Source organism: Myxocyprinus asiaticus, chromosome 1, assembly GCF_019703515.2.
Source record: "Myxocyprinus asiaticus isolate MX2 ecotype Aquarium Trade chromosome 1, UBuf_Myxa_2, whole genome shotgun sequence".
In the NCBI taxonomy this organism is placed as follows: domain Eukaryota; kingdom Metazoa; phylum Chordata; class Actinopteri; order Cypriniformes; family Catostomidae; genus Myxocyprinus; species Myxocyprinus asiaticus.
The window spans coordinates 44,347,456-44,368,873 of record NC_059344.1 but is presented as its reverse complement, the minus strand read 5'-3'; positions in this window follow the sequence as shown (position 1 = coordinate 44,368,873).

Genomic DNA, 21,418 nt, shown 5'->3' with positions numbered 1-21,418 from the left:
TTATATCTTTACATGTCTGTTAGAGAACCGTTTGATATTTTAATTGCACTAATATAGAGATTTTTGTTAGCGAACGTGGAGATACACGGTTTTCTTATCATGGGTTCCAATGGTCTGTTCGTATACCCAGAACTCAGTTGGTAGGTTATCGATTACTAGAGAATTTATTTTTGGATATAATCTGAGCTTTCACTTACTGTTTTAGATCGAAATCATGACTAGGGTTTCTAGTCCAGTTATTCAGTGGACAGTTGTTTTCCAGGTCCAATGCATAAATTGCCTGTCAGAATTAGCTTTCACCCGCAGTTTTGCGAAGATGGAAACCTGGCAACCGTATATGGCTGGTATAGTCAAACTTTTATAGTCAAATGTTTAAGACAAACATTTATGTACTTTTTTAAATCTAAATCATTCTTTCGGTCAGCAGCGCAACGCGCATGTGATGTAATGCATTAGCATTTGAAATACGTGAGAACTGACGCAAGTGTGTCACAGACGGAAGAGCAGCGCTATTTACAAGTGAGAAGGAGGAATGCTGTACAGTATCTTGGTATTTTGATTTAGATCTGTATTGATCTGTTTCTTTACTCACAATGGTGCGTTTGTGTGCTCATCCTGGATGTCTCAACCGAGTGGAGAACATGAGTTTACATCTGTATCCATGGCAACACCAACACATCACACAAGAGACCGCTTGGACTCCACCCTCTCGTGAACTGTTTGATTAAAGTTAAAAATACTTAAATATTGATCTTTTCCCACCAAAAATGATCATGTCGCTTTAGAAGACATTAATTTAACCGCTGAAGTGTATCGATGACATTTATGTTATCTCCATTCAAATGCATTTAAAGGACATACGGAGCTAAGATAGTTTTTCTTTAAATGTGTTCTGGTGAACAAAGAAAGTCATACACACCTGGGATATAATGAGGGTGAGTAAATAATCAGATAATTTTCATTTTTGGGGGAACTATCCCTTTAAGTGTTCAGCAAAAAATCGGCAGCTGGCAGCAGGAAGAACCTGTCAAAATAGAATGAAAAATGAAGAGGCTTGTTGTTGGCAGCAGCCAATCACTGGCATGTTTGAGGGGAAGTTGTTTATTCCTCCTTCATAATAAAAGCACTACTGTATGTTGCTGAAAGCGCTAACAAAAAGCTAAAACTGAACGTGTTTTAAGATAAAACCATGTTTCTGGATTGTCGTCTTTGTTTTACTTCAGTTATTTCCTTTTATTAAATCAGAGGGGATTGTCATATGACTCGCGTGATAGCTTTAATTGAGGGCAAGTGTACCACTAGCTATTCAAAATGCAACATACTTATGGAAAGTGTTGGCAACGTTTCTTTTATATGAATGGTTAATTTTTTGCCAGACACATTTTTATTTCTTAGTTACTCGCTATTAAATATACAAATTATTTTTTCATTGCATATGGGTCATTTATTAAGCAGATCTTGGTTAAGTAAATGTTATCTTGCAACCCAATAACCATCTAGTTTTTGTGAATAATGTGTTCCCTGTCTGTCACTCACTCGACGTTGTGTCGATGTAGTGACACTAGGGGTTCGATCTTGAGAGCCCCAATCACCTTTGCTTAAAACAGAAAAGGCCAATGAGAATTGGCGAGTTGAATTTGAATGCCACTCTCCGCCCCGGACATACGGGTATAAAAGGAGATGGCGTGCACCACTCATTCAGATTTTTTCTTCGGAGCCGAATTCATGTTGTGTTCGTCCTCTCACCTTTCGCTATGCTGCTGGATTCTTACGGCACATATCGGTGGTCACCCTATCACGGTCGAGTGTTGTGCTTCCCCTGGGCGCTTCGGCAGCTCTTTACAAAAGAGTATATTTTCTTCTAAAAGAGCTTGCACAAATGCTTGCTAAAGATGCCCTTCCGCGTTTGCGCTACTGGATGTGGCCATTATCTCTCCCCTCCGGATACCCATGAAATCTGTCTTGAGTGCTTGGGGCGCCAGCACACCGAGGCGGCTTTCGTGGAAGGGTCATGTTCTCATTGCGAGAACATGCCAATGATAACGTTGCGGTCGCAGCTCACTTCCTTCTTCATGAAGCAAGGAGCCACCGCGGCTGCTCCCCAACCTGGTCCGTCCTGGGCTGACGCTCAGCCAGCCGGGTCGGCAAGCACCACGGGCAATCTGGATGTGGACATGGGAGCGGTTCCGCCGGCTCAGCCCCCACGGACCTCCCATCTCCCCGCATGCTCATTCTATCCGGAAGAGCTGTCGAGCGATGCAGGTGGTCCGCCTCAGGGTGGGTTTAATGTGTCGTTCGTGGCTCGCGGTGCTTTCGGTCGCAGAATCGGAGGGTTGGCTTGGAAGTGGACGAATCTTCCTTTTTCTGCCTGTACACGCTTCGCGAGCTCGAAAACTCTGACTACCCTCGACGGCAGAGCAGCTAAGGGATATGTTAAGCTCCCCCAGGTAGAGTGCACCGTAGCAGTGCATTTATGCCTGCAGGGTACAACCACCTGCCACGACTGACCATAGCTCCCTTCCAAGGCCTGTAAGTTCTCTTCCTCATTAATGATGAAGGCTTACAATGCCACGGGTCAAGCCGCTTCCACCCTGCACACCATGGCCATCCTGCAGGTCCACCAGGCCAAGGTGCTAAAAGATCTACACGAGGGTAGAACCGACCCAGGGCTGATGCAGGAAATGCGTTCTGTGACCAACCTTGCCTTAACAGGCGACACTCTTGTGGTCCAAGAGCAACACCTGTGGATCAACCTTGTTGGAGATGCGTGATGCTGAGGAAGTCCACTTTCTCGATGCGCCCATCTCCCAAGGGGGGCTTTTTGGCGACACCGTCGAGGATTTCGCCCATCAGTTCTCGACGGTAAGGAAGCAGACTGAGACGATTAAGCACATCTTGCCACGGCGCGATTCGGCCGCCTTCAGGCCTCCGAAGTCCCGTGCCCTCTCTGCTTCTCGCTAGAGCTGTTCCCCTGTGGTGCCGGCCCCGGCTCCCGCACAATCGGAGCCTGTACGCCGGCCTCAGAGAAAAATATCCTCCCGCGGGAAGTCGGCTTCACCTGCCCATCAACCGGCCCCCAAGAACCCCATGATGGGCTTCGAGGTGGCCCTGACATGGGCAGCCCAGGGATGAGGCGACTGCCTCCGATGTGAGTATTCCATCGCCGAGTGCCCCCTGGGCCTCGGCACCCATCGCTCAATAAAAGAGCAGTTTCCTCATTCCCTGGGCCAGCGCAATCACGATAACAGCAGGTAGACCGGGTGGCCGGTTGGGTGTTCCGCTTGCATTGCGCCTATCCGGTGAACCCCGGACGCCTCTTTAATTCTTAAGCACTGTTCGGTGACGAACTTGGCAGAGGAGTAACGGCACCAGGCCCAGTACTTGTGGTATACCCTTTTCAGGTGAGCCCGTGTGCTCGGACTCAGTGCTCCATGCGTGGTGATTTCCCTTTATTAGCAAAGGTTATATGAGTTCACCCGTATGATGAGTTTCCACTGTTCGGTTTCCCCTTAGGTGAACCCTGTGTTTCCCCCGCCAGAGCTTTCTCTGCCTCGGCCACTGTTGCTGTGTACCCTCTCTGTAAATAGGGTCCTCCGGTGGTATCATTCCATATGTGAACTTCCCCGTTGGTAAGTCCGTGTGAGGTATTCTCCACATGTTAACCTCCCTCTGGTAGGATGTGGTCTCCATAGTGCTCCCCCTCCTGGAGAGGGAAGAGCTTTTCCCAGCATTATTCTAGAAAGTGCTCGGTGGGAATTGCTTGACTGCAAATCAGGAAAGGCACCACCGGTAGCCTACTTGGGTAAGTGCCTCCTCCCCCTTAACGGGACTAGGGAGATGCCTTACCTAACTCGCTGGAAGGCCTGGTTGAGCGCTCGCTGCGATGCACACAGCAGCTTGCCCATGTCCACTCTTCCGTACCTTGTGACATGGTTCAGCACCTGCGGCATTTCCTATAGGAACCCCTAGTGTCACTACATCGACACAACGTCGAGTGAGTGACAGACAGGGAACGTCTTGGTTACTGATGTAACATCTGTTCCCTGATGGAGGGAATGAGACGTTGTGTCCCTCCTGCTATGGCGCTGAACCGGCCGCTGACATGGCCGGGACTCTCTATCGGCTGAAATCTGAATGAGTGGTGCACGCCATCTCCATTTATACCCGTATGTCCGGGGCGGAGAGTGGCATGCAAATTCCACTCGGCAATCTCATTGGCATTTTCTATTTTAAGCAAAGGTGATTGAGGCTCTCAAGATCGAACCCCTAGTGTCACTACATCGACACAATGTCTTGTTCCCTCCATCAGGAAACAGAGGTTACATGAGTAACCAAGACGATAACCCAAGTTGTTTAAGTTGCTGTATTGTTCTATTTCAATTTTAAAGGATTGAAATTAAAATTATCTTATCATTTACTCACCCTCATACCATCCCAAATGTGTATTAATTTATTTTTTCTTCAGAACACAAATGAAGATTTTTAGAAGAATATTTCATCACTGTAGGTCCATAAAATGCAAATGAATGGGTGCCAAATTTTTTAAGCTCCAAAAAACACATATAGGCATCATGAAAGTAATCTGTTCAACTCCAGTGTCTTCTGAAGTGAAAAGTTAGGTGTGTGTAAGAAATAGATCAACATTTAAAACATTTTTTTACTAAAAATTCATGAGGGTCGAGGTCAAGCACGTTGGCATGTTCATGAGAACTGACACATGAAATATGAGAAAAAAAAATGGAAGAGCAGTGTTTTTTACAACAGAGGAGCATAGATATAGATCATATATAGATGCCTCATTCGGCTGGTTGGATCCATCAACTGCGGCACCATCTTGGAACGGTGAACAAGGAGAGCTGTTTGAATCAGTTTGAATGCAAGTGAGAGAGTGGATGAGATGCCTCAGACTGAGCTCCTTGCTCAGACCGCTGCATCCTTTTGTGTAGAAAAAGTACTACGGTCCATAGAAACAGCTGCTAATAAGGGATCTATGTTTGAATATCTATGCAGAGGAGGCTTACGCGCTTATGTCACACGAGAGGCAGTTTGTACTCCACCCTCGTCAATGTACAGACCTCAAGCTGGCTGGAAGCTTACATTTTTAGTAAAAAAAAAGTTTTAAATATTGATCTATTTCTTACACACACATAGCGTTTAGCTTCGGAAGACATTAATTACACCACTAGAATCGTATGGATTATTTTAGGATGGCTTTATGTACTTTTTGGAGCTTCAAAAAGTTGGCACCCATTCATTTGCATTTTATGGACTTGGATGGGATAAGGTAATGAGTAAATTATGAGAGAATTTTCATTTTTGGGTGAACTATTCCTTTAATTGTGGTATAATGTTAGGTTAGATGAAACGACAGAAACACAGTGAAGATACAGACTTTCTGTACGCATAGTTCATGATGTTGACAAATATTATATGCAGATGCCACTAATTTGTGAACCAACACTGAAGTATTTACACTGGATTATGAAACAATCTCCGTTTCCCTGAACCTGAGCTTTTACAAGATAGACCCGATTTAGGTAATAATAAAAATAAAACATTTCAAGTTCAGTTTCACATTGCATAGTAGTGCAATTGTAATTTAAAATTATCTAATTCAGAATACAAGACTTAGACTTACAATAACGATAATGCTAAAAATATTGTCAAATATTTATACATACGATTGAAAAAATATGTTACAATTATTCTATAATAAGAGAAAATAAGAGAGTATATTCTAAAAGAGTATATTTTCATTAACAAAAAGAGCGGCACACATGGAACGTCTTTTTAAAGATGTCTTCCCATTTGTGTGTTATTCCTGGTTGTGGTCGTTATCTCTCCGCTTCTGACGGCCACGATCGCTGTCTTACGTGTCTGGGCACTGCCCACGCGGAGACATCATTCATGGATGAGTCATGTCCTCGTTGCGAGAACATGACCATGGCAACATTGCAGTCGCAACTTGCTTTCGTAAGAAAAGACCCCGCATCGGTCCTTCTACCTACGTGTTTGAGGCCACGTCGGTTAGCACTGGGGGCGATTTGGGGACATCAATGGGACAACCACTGCCGGGTATCCTCCCACGGACCTCCCATTCCCCAGCACACTCGCTTGCCCCGGTCGGGCTCACAGACGAGACCGCCAGCTCATCTCAGCGTGAGTTCGACTTCTCGTTCGGAGCTCGGGAAGACGATGAGTTATCGAGCGCAGCATTGGAGAGCGGGCTCGTCCAGTCTGGACTGGCTGGGCTTCCTCCTTCGGGAACGATTGCCCCGTCTCAGGCTGATGCGGAAATGACGGACATGCTTTCCCGGGCAGCCGCGAGTGTTGGGCTAGAGTGGAACCCTCCACTTTCCCCTGAACACTCGTGGCTCCACAATTGGTTCCTAGGCTCAGGGCACCGCCCACGGCCACGCCCTGCCCCGGTCCCTTTCTTTCCGGAAGTGTATGAGGAGCTGACAAGATCGTCAGAGGCACCTTTTACTACCCAGTCCCGGTCTTTCAGCTCCCCCGCTCTCACTACCCTCGATGGTGGAGCGGCCAGGGGGTATTCAATGATCCCCCAGGTGGATAAGGTGCTCGTGGTGCACTTGTGTCCACAGAGTGCTGCCTCCTGGTGAGGGCGCCCGAAGCTCCCATCCAGGGCCTGTAGGTTTACATCGTCCTTGACGACTGTGGCCTGCGGTTCCACTGGACAAGCTGCCTCCGCCCTGCACGCCATGGCTCTCGTACAAGTACACCAATCCATGGCGCTAAAAGAACTGCACGAGGGTAGTTCTGACCTGGGATTGATGCAGGAACTGCGCTCGGTGACCGACCTCGCTCTCCAGACGACGAAGGTCATGGCGTCATCTCTCGGGCAGGCGATGTCCACCTTGATGGTCCAGGAGCACCACCTTTGGCTCAACTTGGTCGAGATGGGAGACACAAACAAGGAATGATTCCTTGACGCCCCCATTTTCCAGGTTGGCCTGTTTGGCAATGCCGTCGAGGACTTTGCCCAGCAGTTCTCAGAGGTGAAGAAGCAGACGGAGGCCTTACAACATATCCTGCCCCGGCACGGCTTAAGACTCCGCACCCTGTCTGCTCGTCGCCAAGGGCGTCCTCCTGCAGCAACAACACTGGCTCCACCGCAGCCCACCCCCGTGGTCCGGCTCTGGTGTGGAGCCCTCCGCAGGAAGCAGAGGCCACCCATCTTGCGGCCGGCTGCTAAGAACCAGAGGAAGGCTTCGAAGCCCCCCGAGATGGGTGACACAGGGGCGAGGAGACCTGCTTCTCTGGAGCTGGTCGACAGACCACTTCATCCCCCGGTGGAGGGCTGGGAGGAGAATCTCTGTGACTCCTCGTCTCCTGGGTCACATGTCCGGTGCGCATGGTGGTCGTCACGACCACTGTCCACCGTCCCAATTTGGCAGGTATGGAGCTCCACCGGTGGACCACCTGCCCCTGGGTGCCCAGCTGTGGCACAAACATGCCCACATGGGATTGGTTCCAGTGGATTAAGGGGACGAGATTCCTCCTTCCCCCTCATTGGCCAATCTTATGGTGGGTAGCAGGAGCCAGGTAAGTACTTCGATGTCCCTGGACTGCACGGCCACAGGGCTCGAGTCCCCTCAACATGGCACCTCGAGCACTGCCCCGCCGCGAGGCCCCACCCTCCGGTATGTCTGACATTATCATTCCCGGAGTTTGGGTGCTTTCCAACCCATTGTGATGGCTGACCCGGACCATCCGACTCGGCTACGCGATTCAGTTGCAGGCATCTGCCCAGGATCAGCGGTGTCCACTTCACCTCAGTGAAGGGCAAGAACACTGCTACCTTGCGTGCGGAGGTCGCTACCCTTCTGTGCAAGGGTGCGATAGAGCCTGTCTCTCCAGCCAAGATGAAGAAAGGGTTCTACAGCCCTTACTTCATCGTACCAAAGAAAGGCGGTGGGTGGCGACCAATCCTGGACCTGCGAGTACTGAACCGGGATTTGCACAGACTCCCGTCCAAGATGCTGATGCAAAAACGCATTCTAACAAGCATCCAGCATCAAGATTGGTTCGCGGCGGTAGACCTGAAGGACACGTACTTCCACATCTCAGTCTTACCTTGACACAGACCCTTCCTGCAGTTTGCCTTCGAAGGCCAGGCGTACCAATACAAGGTCCTCCCCTTCAGCCTGTCCTTGTACCCTCGTGTCTTCACGGAGGTCGCAGAGGCAGACCTTGCCCCGCTAAGGGAAGTGGGCGTCCGCATCCTCAGCTATCTTGACGATTGGCTAATCCTAGCTCACTCTCGAGAGTTGCTGTGCGCACACAGCAACCTTGTGCTCCGGCACCTTAGCCGACTGGGGCTTCGGGTCAACTGGGAAAAGAGCAAGCTCTCCCCGGTTCAGAGCATTGGACTCAGTCTCGATGACAGCGCGTCTCACGAACGAGCACGTGCAGTCGTTCCTGAACTTTCTGAAGGCATTCAGACGGAGGACAGCGGTTCCACTGAAACTTTTTTCAGGCTCCTGGGGCATATGGCATCCTCAGCTGCGGCCACACCGCTCGGGTTGATGCATATGAGACCACTTCAGCACTGGCTTAAGACTCGAGTCCCGAGATGGGCATGGCGCCATGGGACACATCGCGTGGCCATCACGCTGATCTGTCACCGTCTCTTCAGTCCTTGGACCGACCTTGCATTTCTACGGGCAGGAGTTCCCCTAGAGCATGTCTCCAGGTGCATCGTGGTTACAACAGACACTCCCAAGACGGGCTGGGGCGCCATACGCAATGGGCTCACAGCCGCAGGTGCCTGGACTGGCCCGCGGCTGCGTTGCCACATCAACTGTCTGGAGTTGTTGGCAGGACTGCTCGCCCTGCGGAGGTTCTGGCCATTGATCCAGGGAAAGCAAGTGTTGGTCTGGATGGACAACACAGCGACGGTAGCGTACATCAACCATCAAGGCAGTCTACGCTCCCGTTGTATGTCACAACTCACCCGCCGTCTCCTCCTCTGGAGTCAGCAATGCCTCAATTCGCTACGAGCAACTCACATCCCAGGCGACCTCAACACTGCAGCAGACGTGCTGTCACGTCAGGTTACCCTCAGGGGAGAGTGGAGACTCCATGCTCAGGCGGTCCAGCTGATTTGGAGTCAATTCGGTCGAGCACAGGTAGACCTGTTTGCTTCCCAGGAATCCTCCCACTGCCCACTTTGGTACACCATGACCGAGGCACCCCTCAGTATAGATGCGCTGGCACACATCTGGCCCCCTGGACTACGCAAATATTAACTTCCCCCAGTGAGCCTAGCGCATGGTCAGGGAGGACGAGGAGCAGGTCGTCCTAGTAGCAACCTACTGGCCCACCCAGATGTGGTTCTCAGATCTCATGCTCCTCATGACAGCCACCCCCCCATGGGCGAATTCCTTCTTTCTCATGGACAGGGCACCATCTGGCACCCGCGACCAGACCTCTGGAATCTCCATGTCTGGCCCTTGGATGGGATGGGGAAGACCTAAGTGGCCTACCACCCACAGTGGTAGACACAATCACTCAGGCTAGGGCGCCCTCTACGAGGCGCCTGTATGCCTTGAAGTTGCGTCTGTTCGCTAAGTGGTGTTCTTCCCGTTGGGAAGATCCCCAGAGATGCGCAGTCGGATTGGTGCTTTCCTTCCTACAGGAGAGGCTGGATGGGCAGCTGTCCCCCTCCACCCTGAAGGTGTAGGTAGCCGCTATTTCGGCTCATCACGATGCAGTAGATGATAAGTACTTGGGGAAGCACGACTTGATCATCAGGTTCCTGAGAGGTGCTAGGAGGTTGAATCACTCCAGACCGTGCCTCTTCCCCTCATGGGACCTCTCTGTAGTCCTTCGTGGTCTACAGGGTGCTCCCTTTGAGCCCTTGGAGTCAGCTGAGCTTAAGGCACTGTCTTTGAAGACTGACCTCCTGACTGCGCTCACTTCCATCAGAAGGGTAGGGGAAGTGCAGGCTTTCTCTGTCAGCGAATCGTTCTTGTAGTTCAGTCTGGGTTACTCTCACATGATCCTGAGACCCCAACAGGGCTATGTGCCCAAGGTTCCCATGACCCCTTTTAGGGATCAGGTGGTGAACCTACAAGCACTGCCCCAGGAGGAGGCAGACCCAGCCTTGGCATTGCTGTGTCCAGTGCAAGCTTTACACATCTTTTTGGATCACACACAGAGCTTTAGGAGCTCCAAGCAGCTCTTTGTCTGCCTTGGTGGACAGCGGAAAGGAAGCGCTGTCTCCAAATAGAGGATCGCCCACTGGGTCATTGACGCCATCGCGATGGCATATCAGGCTCTAGGACGTGCTACCCCCCGCGGGGTTACAAGCCCAATCTACCAGGAGCGTGGTGGCCTCCTGGGCCCTGGCCAGTGGCGCCTCTTTGGCAGACATCTGCAGAGCAGCGGGCTGGGCAACACCCAACATTTTGCGAGGTTCTACAATCTCCGGGTTGAGCCGGTCTCGTCCCGGGTAATGGCAGGCACGAGCAGGTAAGTTCCGGGACAGCTGGCCAAGTGTACCACTTGCGCATAGCACCTTTCCCCTCCCTTGAGGTGAAGACGTGCGCTCTTGACTTGCAGTCGTGTTCACAGACTGTGATCCCTGGATGACTTTCCTCCTTAGCCCTCTGGCAGTTGAGTTTGCAGAGAAACTCGCTGCCGGCCCAGTACGTATGCTAATGAGACCCTGTACTGAGGTAGGTGCTCCACATGTGCGGGTAGGACCTACCATGGGACCTCTCCACATGACATACTTCCGACAAGACTCGGTAAGATCATGTGATGTATTCCACTCAAAATACCCCCCCCCCCTTTTTGGGTGGGGTGTGGTCTCCGCGGTGTCTTCCCCTTGGGAGGGACACCCCCTAACGCAGACACTTATGGCTCCCAGTCGGTTAACAAATTCCACTCTTTTTGGGGAGAAGAGAGAGGAAAAGAGGCCTCGGCTGGGCTAGCTTGTCCCTATCGTTGGGCAGTCGACTTGTTCCTGAAGGACTGTTCGACGCTCATAAGAGACGTTGAGGGAGGTTATGTGACGGCCTGGTGCACTGGCTACGAGGCACACCGCGGTCTTTCCGTCACACACTGCCAGTTCACGTAACACAGTTCAGACAGTTGTTGCGTTTTGTATAGGGACCCCTAGTGTCACTACATCGACAAAATGTTGAGTGAGTGACAGATAGGGAACATCAAGGTTACTTTCTTAACCTCTGTTCCCTCATGGAGGGAATGAGACATTGTGTCCTTCTTGCCACAACGCTGAACTACCCGCTGAAATGGCCAGGACCTGGTCTCGGCTCCTCAGCACAAAACCTGAATGAGTGGTTACATACCAGCTCCTTTTATACCTGTATATCCGAGGGAGTGGCATGCAAATTCCACTCGCCAATTCTCATTGGCCTTTTTTCAAAAAAGCAGAGGTGTTTGGGGCTCCTAAGAGTGACCCCTAGTGTCACTACATCAACACAATGTCTCGTACCCTCCATCAGGGAACGGAGGTTACAAAAGTAACTATGACATTTCATGTACAACAGTAAAGAGAAGACTCAGAGGTACAGACCTTATGGGAAGAATTGCAAAGAAAAAGCCACTTTTGAAACAGAAAATCAAAAATAAAAGGTTAGAGTGGGAAGAAACACAGACATTGGACAACAGAAAATTGGAAAAGAGTGTTATGGATCTTAACCCCATCGAGCTTTTGTGGGATCAGTTAGACTGTAAGGTGCGTGAGAAGTGCCCGACAAGACACATCTATGACAAGTTCAACAGGAAGCGTAGGGTAAAATGTCACCTGAGTATCTGGACAAACTGACAGCTGGAATGCCAAGGATCTGCAAAGCTGTCATTGCTGCACGGGGAGGATTTTTTGATGAGAAACCTTTGAAGTAGTTTAAGAAGTTCTGAACATTTTTTTATTTTTTTATTTTAATGGTAATTTTTCACGTTTTTAATGTCCTGACTATACATTGTGATCAGTTGAATGCCACTTTGTGATCAGTTGAATGCCACTTACTAATTTCTTTCCATAAGAGCAAAATCTGTACATTATTCCAAACTTTTGGCCGCCAGTGTACATGTACTGTAAAATAAAGTGCAAACCAAAATATCTTAGTTCAGTAGGTCCTTAAATTGCAAGTAGATGGTGATCAGACCTTTGAAGCTCCAAAAAGCATAGACAGTCAACATAAAATTCATCCATATGACTCCAGATGAAAAATTAATGTCTTAAGTGATAAGATTGCTTTTGGTGTGAAAAGATCAATATTTAAGTACTTTTTAACTATAAACCATCGCTTCCAGTCAGCAGCTGTATGCGCGTCTGACGTAACCGCGTTAGCATGTTCACGTGAGAACTGAAGCATATGCGACACACCCAGAAGAGCAGCGCTGTTTACAACTGAGAAGGAGGAATGCTGTACAGAATCTTTGTTGGTTTTGGTTTAGATCTGTATTTGTATCTGTGCATTTTTCACAATGGTGTGTTTGTGTGCTTATCCTGGATGTCTCATGCGCCATTGATGTGCATGACTGATGCGCTGTTTGTAGAATATGCCCATGTAAAAAGTTCTCACTCTTTCTTTTCCAGTTATCTGAAAACTGTTTGCAAGTATATTGTTAATGAGAATGCTGAAAATGAGCTGTTTGCACTTAACATGCATTGTGAATGCAACTCTGCAGGTTCACTTTAGAAATACCTATACATGTGATTAAATCATAAAATGATACAAAAACACGTCCACCTTGAACCTAAAATGTACTTGTATTTCTATTATTATCATCATCGTTGTTTTTGTTTACATTTATAATTGTCTTTAGATATTAATATGTGGCTTACTAGTCATTTTTCATCTGTTGTCGTATACAGATACTTGCATGATGGCAAATGGAAGGGTTGTTATATAGAATTTTTGACCACTTCATTATTTTAATTGCTTTGTTGTTTCATTTGAAGTGCAAATTGAATTTAGAAATGTCTTTGGTTTTAGTTGTACGTGTTTCAACAAATTCATTACATTTTTCAAAGCAAAATCAATTAAGCAAGAATATTCACCAATCCCTCGGCCGGGGGGTTGATGATGTAATCAGATTTTGCAATATTTATTTAAAATACAAATACTGTGGGGGGCCTGGGTATCTCAGTGGTAAAGACGATGGCTACCACCCCTGGAGTTCGCTAGTTCGAATCCCAGGGCATGCTGAGTGACTCCAGCCAGTTCTCCTAAACAACCAAACCAAATTGGCCACGGTTGCTAGGGAGGGTAGAGTCACATGGGGTAACCTCCTCGTGATCACTATAATGTGGTTCATTCTCAGTGGGACACGTGGTAAGTTGAGCGTGGATGCCGCGGTGGATGGCGTGAAGCCTCCACACGCGCTATGTCTCCATGGCAACGCGCTCAACAATCCACGTGATAAGATGCGCGGGTTGACGATCTCAGACATGGAGGCAACTGGGATTCATCTTCCGCCATCCGGACTGAGGCAAATCACTACATGACCACAAGGACTTTAAAGCACATTGGGAATTGGCCATTCCAAATTTGGAGAAAAAGGGAAAAAAATAAATATTGTGAACATATTTCTTAGATATCGGACAGCCCTAGTCTGTAACAGGCCAACGTGAATACGTCACACGAGAGACCGTGTGAACTTAGCACTCTCTTGAACTGCTGCTGACTGGAAGTGATGATTTGTATTTAAAAATAATTTAAATTGGCACATTCCTACTATTTACTTCTTCTTGTGGCCTGACCTGTGTTATGCCAGCATGTTGTCAGAGACCCAGTTTCTTATCCGATGTTGAAACCAGGAAGTAATAGCATTTGCATAATCAGTGATGAGCATGATTTGGAGGTTAAGTTTTGCCCCTATGATTGCATATGCATTCCTTTTCACTGTATTACATCACTTCCAACTAACAACAAGTCTATTTACAACTCACTTGTGCTGCCCCTCTGTGGACATTTCACTCAGCAACTGGAGTTCACATGTGCCCATCATTTCAAATTACTTCCCGCTTCAGCCACTGGGGGCAGTGCTTTGAATTTTGATAAGCACAGACCGAGTTTATCTCAAGAACTATTGACCTACTATTGCCAAGTTCACAGTGAGATCATTCTGAAAGTGGACCCTGATTCCATGTATACCTTCGTGTCAAAGCTGGGCCTGAAATGTATACTATAATTTGAACTCCCATTGAAGACCCATCCATTGACTGGACTGGATAACTGGGAGCTCCTTGAGGCACTTTACTGCCATTCCTAGGTGTCTCGTTTCCTTCTTAACAACACTGTAATCAAGCTTCTTTGAATTTACAGGTAAGCCCTGTCAGGCCAGCCTCCAAGTTCCAGTTGTTTAGAGACTGTAAACACCAGCTCATTACACACACTTCACTATGCTAATGAAAACACTCAATGGCAGTTTGTTTTTAAAACATTTTGGCTACAACCTTTTAACATTTTTATTCTTTCTGTTAAAGATAAGACAGTCAGTGTGGGCTGCTTCCTTATGCTAACATGTCTTACAATATTCTACTTCAGCTTTGCTAATGTTAATTAACATAGAGAGCCCCATCAATCAGCCCACCATCAGTCTCGCTGTCTCTTCCTCTGTCTTTCCAGGAGAAGATTAGATTTTTTAGTAGTAATTGTGATACAACAATCCACATAGTGTACAGAGAAATAATGAGAATAAAAACAGAAATTAAGAGAAATGAGACTTTGGACAAATACAGTTTCAGTGACTCCCTCCTTGGACTAATAGAGAGGACTTTCAGTGGGACACTTTGAAAAATCTCTTACTGATGAGCTAAGAGAACTGAAAAAAGGGCAGAATTTACTTAAACCCCCCCCCCCCCCCCCCATGCATGATTGATTTAAAGATTGCTTAAATTGTCAAGACTAATAATGTCAAGAAATACATACAAACAAGACAGAACACATCAAGATGATTTGTTTGTAATTTGCCACAAGAAATCTCATTTATTTTGCATTCTCTCTCTCACTCTCTCTCTCTCTCTCTCTCTCTCTCTCACACACACACACACACACACACTGTGTGTATATATATATATATATATATATATATATATATATATATATATATATATATATATACACACACACACACACACACACACACACACACACACAAAGAGAGAAAGCTAAAGAGGTAAAACACTTTTCCTCTTTAGGGACTTTTTTCGCTTTCCTCAAACCTGATTAATTGCGCAATTCACCAAAAGTGCTACATAAGATGTTTTCACAGTCAAAATGTCACATTAATTTTTCATGGACAGCAGCCATGTCACTACACTCTACATCTCTCCTAACCGCCAACCCTAAAAAAATTTTTTAAAACAACCCACTCACCCCTTTACAGCCTCTGAAAATCAGACTAGGGTTAAATGAATGGGTCTTCTTTTAAAGAGGAAAATGCAAGAAATGTATGTGTATGGACCTTGAGCTAACTGTCCCACACTACAGCTGGAGGCAGACTGTAAATTAGCCTTCCTTCACTGCAGGGAGACTAAATAATTTGCTGTTCATGCCATTTGAGCAACTTTTTGAAGTAATTATTGTTCAATTGAACCAATTTATATAGTGCTGAGTGCACGGAGAGTTTACATGGACCTGGGAATACTGACAGCTCAAGTAAATGAGACTGCTGGACAAGCGAATCAAAGGGTGATGAATGGAACACTTGCTTTTTAAATAGCCTGTTAGTGTGGCAGCTCTATCCATTTGTTGCTATTACGTAAGCCATAAAGATCTACAAAAGAGATGTGGTCAAAAGCTGTATTGATTCAACTAACTCTTTGTCCTTAGATATCATGCCACACATTGCCTACTCCTACATTTTTTATTTATTTTTTTGTTCTTCTAGTCAGATTCCCATGGGACTGGGGAAAGATTTCTGAGAGGTATTATCTGTACTATTCTCTTTTTTTCAGTTGCTCTATTGTCTGTGTCCTGGGTTTCTGAATTGGTCTAGGAATTTGCATACTGGCCCTTAGAGGGTTTAACCCTTTAAAGCCTGAGCCCCAAATTCCGAAAATTCCATTCAGTGCCAGAATATGATATTCATATCAAAATTCATATTATATTCATATTCATATAACATCACAAACCTGAACTGTATATACCATATTGAAGAGAAGAACTAGGGCTTTCAAATGATATATGTATGATTATTTAAGGTTAATCATCCTTTATCAATAAGATTTCACACAGCAATTTTTACAAAAGTCTTCTCCAGTCACCATACTTCATCAGACAACTGCATTTTCAACCATTTTAATTACAAGCTAGAGGGAAACTTAGAGTGTATGAAATATACATCATTTTGTGGGCAATGTAGAATAGCAGACAGATTAGAAATATAACGTATTGTTTAAAAGTTATGACCATCTAGTGATTAGTGGGAAAATGGAAAAAAACAAACATTTAGAATGTTAAGATACATTTCACATGACCACTCCTCAAATACTCCCTTTGAGCACCTGTAATAATAAATTGAGATTGCATCTGAAATTGAAGGACACAAACACTGAAATATACATTTTATGTGTTCAATAAAACACACACTTTATTTAATTTGAACATTAGAATTACACAAGAATTATACAGCAAAACATACAAAATCAAACTTTCGTACTATCTACAGTAAATACATTTTTAATAAAGAGTGCAGGAACAGAATATATATACTCAAAAACTGCAATACCTGTGGAGAGAAGAGACGGAGAAAAGAGGGGAGCGGGAGGACAACACCAGTAAACACAGCCCAGCCTAGGCCTCTTCACGAAACTGGTCACACTCAGCTGAGTGCCAAGACTGAAAACAGTTCTTATCGTGAACCAAGCAAAGTCTTTTGCCATTACATTCCAGTGTGCAACAAGCTACTTTAGTTCCCTATCTGTCACTCACTCGACGTTGTGTCAATGTAGTGACACTAGGGGTCACTCTTGGGAGCCCGAGACACCTCTGGTCTTTGATAAAAGGCCAATGAAAATTGGCGAGTGGTATTTGCATACCACTCCCCCGGACATATGGGTATAAAAGGAGCTGGAATGCAACCACTCATTTAGATTTTCTCTTCGGAGCCGAACGGTCGATGTTTACTGAGCTGACTGTTCATTCACCTCTGCTGGATCTGACGGCGCATTTCAGTGGCTTCTTCCTCCTCTGCGCTGGTGCACTGCAGAGAACGCCCCTGGGCGCTTCGGCAGAAATAAGAGAGTATATTTTTCTAAAAGAGTATATTTCTCTAAAAGAGCGGCACACACGGAATGTCTTTTTAAAGATGCCTTTCCGTTTTTGTGTTATTCCTGGTTACTGTCATTATCTCTCAACTTCTGATGGTCATGATCACTGTCTTTCGTGTCTGGGCATGACCCACGCAGAGACAGCCTTCGTGGATGGATCATGTACTCATTGCGAGAACATGACCATGGCAACGTTGCGGTCGTGGCTTGCTTTTGTAAGAAAGCAAGCCACCCCAGTGGCTCCCCTCCTCGGTCTTTCTACCTATGGGTATGAGACCATCGCGGCTAGCACTGGGGGCGATTTGGGGACCTCGATAGGACCACCTCCGCCGGGTATCCCCCCCATGGACCTCCCATTCCCCATCACGCTCGTCTGCCCCGATCGGGCTTCCGGATGAGTCCGCCAGCTCGTCTCACGGCGATTTCGACCTCTTGTTCAGAGCCCGTGAAGCTGATGAGCTCTCGAGTGCAACATCGGAGAGCGGGCTCATCCAGTCAGACGCAGAAGCCTCAGCTGGGCTCCCCCTCTCGGGTACAGTCGCCCAGTCAGAGGCTGATGCGGAAATGAAGGACATGCTTTCCTGGGCACCCTTGCGGCTCGATGATTGGTTCGTGGGCTTGCAGCGGCGCTCACAGCTACGCCCCGCTCCAGTTCCTTTCTTCCCGGAAGTGCACGAGGAGCTGACAAGGTCGTGGGAGGCAACTTTTACTGCCCGGTCTCGATCTTTCAGCTCACCCGCCCTCACTACCCTCGATGGTGGGGCGGCCAGGGGCTATTCGGTGATTCCCCCGGTGGATAAGGCGCTCGCGGTGCACCTATGCCCGCAGAGCACTGCCACCTGGTGCGGGAGCCCAAAGCTCCAATCCAAGGCCTGTAGGATTACTTCATCCCTGACGGCCAAAGCCTACAGTGCCGGTGGACAAGCCGCCTCCACCCTGAACGACATGGCTCTCCTGCAAGTCCACCAAGCCAAGGCGCTAAAGGAACTACACGAGGGTAGTTCTGCCCCAGATTTGATGCAGGAGCTGCGCTTAGCGACCGACCTCACTCTCCGGGCAACAAAGCTCATGGCGCGGTCTCTCGGGCAGGCAATGTCCACCTTAATGGTCCAGGAGTGCCACCTTTGGCTCAACCTGGTCGAGATGGGTGAGGCCGAAAAGGCACGGTTCCTTGCTGCCCCCCTTTCCCAGGTTGGCCTATTCGGCGACACCGTCGAGGACTTTGTCCAGCAATTCTTGACAGTGAAGCAGCAGACGGAGGCTATCCGGCACATCCTGCCCCGGCGCGGCTCAAGATCCCACACCCCACCTACTCGTCGCCAAGGGCGTCCCCGTGCGGTGACTGCACCGGCTCCTCCGCAGCCCGCCCCTTCGGCCCGGCCCCGGGGCAGGAAGAAGAAGCCACCCGTCTCACGGCCGGCCACCAAGAACCCACGAAAGGCTTCGAAGAACCCCTGAGATGGGCGACCAAGGGACGATGAAACCCACTGCCTTGGAGCTGGTAAGCAGACCACTCCATCGCCCGGTGGAGGGCCGGGAGGAGAATCTTTTGTTGCCTTTTCATTTAATTTCACCGCATGCCCAAGTGGCTGCGGTACCCAACAGTTCAGAAAAAGAGCGGTTTCCTCGTTCCCTGGGTCACATACCCGGTGTGCACGGCTGTCATCATGACCACCATCCACCGTTCCATTTTGGCAGGTTTGGCGCTCCAGCGGCGGTCTCCCTGCCCCGGCGCGCCCAGCTGTGGCACAAATCCACCCCCGATGTGTCTCCACGGGTCACGAGGACAGGCTTCTTCCTCCCCGTCCCAGGCTGTTCCAGGGGTTGTCTGGAGGTTTCGACCGTTGATCCAGGGCAAGCATGTGTTAGTTCAGACAGACAACATGGCAACGGTAGCATATGTCAACCGTCAAGGTGGTCTTCGCTCCTGTTGTATGTCACAACTCGCCAGCCAAGTCGCTGCGAGCCACTCAACACTGCAGCAGATGCACTGTCAAGGCAGGTTACCCTCAGGGGAGAGTGGAGACCACCCTCAGGTGGTCCAGCTGATTTGGAGTCAATTCGGGCAGGCACAGGTAGATCTGTTCACCTCCCAAAAATCCTCCCACTGCCCGCTCTGGTACACCCCGACCGAGGCACCTCCCAGTATAGACGTGCTGGCACACAGCTGGCCCCTGAACTTCACAAATATGCTTTTCCCCCAGTAAGCCTACTTGCACAGACCCTGTGCAAGGTCAGGGAGGACGAGGAGCAGGTCATCCTGGTAGCACTCTACTGGCCCACCCAGACGTGGTTTTGGACCTCACGCTCCTCGCGACATCAGGTTCCTGGGAGGCACCAGGAGGTTGAATCCCTTCAGACCGTGCCTCGTTCCCTCATGGGACCTCTCTGTAGTTCTTCAGGGTCTACAGAGAGCCCCCTTTGAGCCCTTGCAGTCAGCTGAGCTTAAGGCACTCTCTTTGAAGACTGCCCTCCTGACCGCGCTCACTTCCATCAAGAGGGTAGGAGACCTGCAAGCGTTCTATGTCAGTGAAACGTGCCTGGAGTTCGGTCCGGGCTACTCTCACGTTATCCTGAGACCCTGACCGGGCTATGTGCCCAAGCTTCCCACGACGCCTTTTAGGGACCAGGTGGTGAACCTGCAAGCACTGACCCAGGAGGAGGCAGACCCAGCCCTGACATTGCTGTGTCCGGTGCACGCTTTACGCATCTATTTGGATTGCACGCAGAGCTTTAGAGTCTCTGAGCAGCTCTATATCTGCTTTGATGGACAGCGGAAAGGAAGCACTGTCTCAGACATTTGCAGAGCAGTGGGCTGGGCAACATCCAACACCTTTGCAAGGTTCTACAATCTCCGGGTGGAACCGGTTTCGTCCCGTGTAGTGGCACGCACAAGCAGGTAAGTCCGGGACAGCTGGCTGGTGTATCGCTTGCGCATAGCACCTTTCACCTCCCCTGAGCTGAAGATGTGTGCCGTTGACTCCCAGTAGTGTTCACAAACTGTGTTCCCTGGTTGATTTCCTCCGAGCCCTGTGGCAGACGAGTTTGCAGAGAAACTCGCTGCCGGCTCACTAAACGTGCTAACTAAGCCCTGTACTGGGGTAGGTGCTCCACATGTGGTGGTTCCCCGTAGATAACCCCATGCGACGTATTTCTTCCGCTAATTCATTTCCCTGTTGGTAAGCTGCATCTTCCTTTGGCAGAGGCCCTTCTGCCCTAGTCACCATGCTTGTAGAAACTCCTCCCCCGCAGGGTAGGACCTACCATGGGACTTCTCCACATGACATACTTCCGATAAAGCTCGGCAAGCCCATGTGACATATTTCCACTCAAAATACCCCCCTCTCTTTGGGCGGGGTGTGGTCTCCGTGGTGTCTTCCTCATGGGAGTGATACCCCCCCCGACTAGACCTGGTGGCCCTTAATTCCTTTTTTTTGGGGGAGAGGAAAAAAAGAGGATAAGAGGCCATGACTGGGCTAGCCCGTCTCTATCTTTTGGGCAGTCGACTTGTCCCCAAAGGGCCTTTCGACACTCATAACAGTGTTGGGGGAGGTTACGTGTTGGCCTGGTTCGCTGGCTATGAGGCACACAGTGGTCTGCCCATCACACACCACCAGTTCACATAACACAGTTCAGCCAGTTGCGGCGTTTTGTATAGGTACCCCTAGTGTCACTACATCGACACAACGTCGAGTGAGTGACAGATAGGGAACGTCATGGTTTCTTGCGTAACCTCCGTTCCCTGATGGAGGGAACGAGATTTTGTGTCCCTCCTGCCACAACGCTGAACTACCCGCTGAAATGGCCGGGACCTTGTCTCAGCTCCTCAGCATAAAACCTGAATGAGTGGTTGCATACCAGCTCCTTTTATATATGCAAATACCACTCGCCAATTTTCATTGGCCTTTTATCAAAGACCAGAGGTGTCTCGGGCTCCCAAGAGTGACCTCTAGTGTCACTACATCGACAAAATGTCTCGTTCCCTCCATCAAGGAACGGAGGTAATGCAAGTAACCAGGATGTTTTATTTTCAGTCCTACTTTTCCGATAGCATATCCAACATCTCTTAGAGGACTCTTCAAATTTAGGGACATGGGCTGTGTGGAGTGATGACGAAGGAGGGACTACAGGCTTTAGTGTATGCAA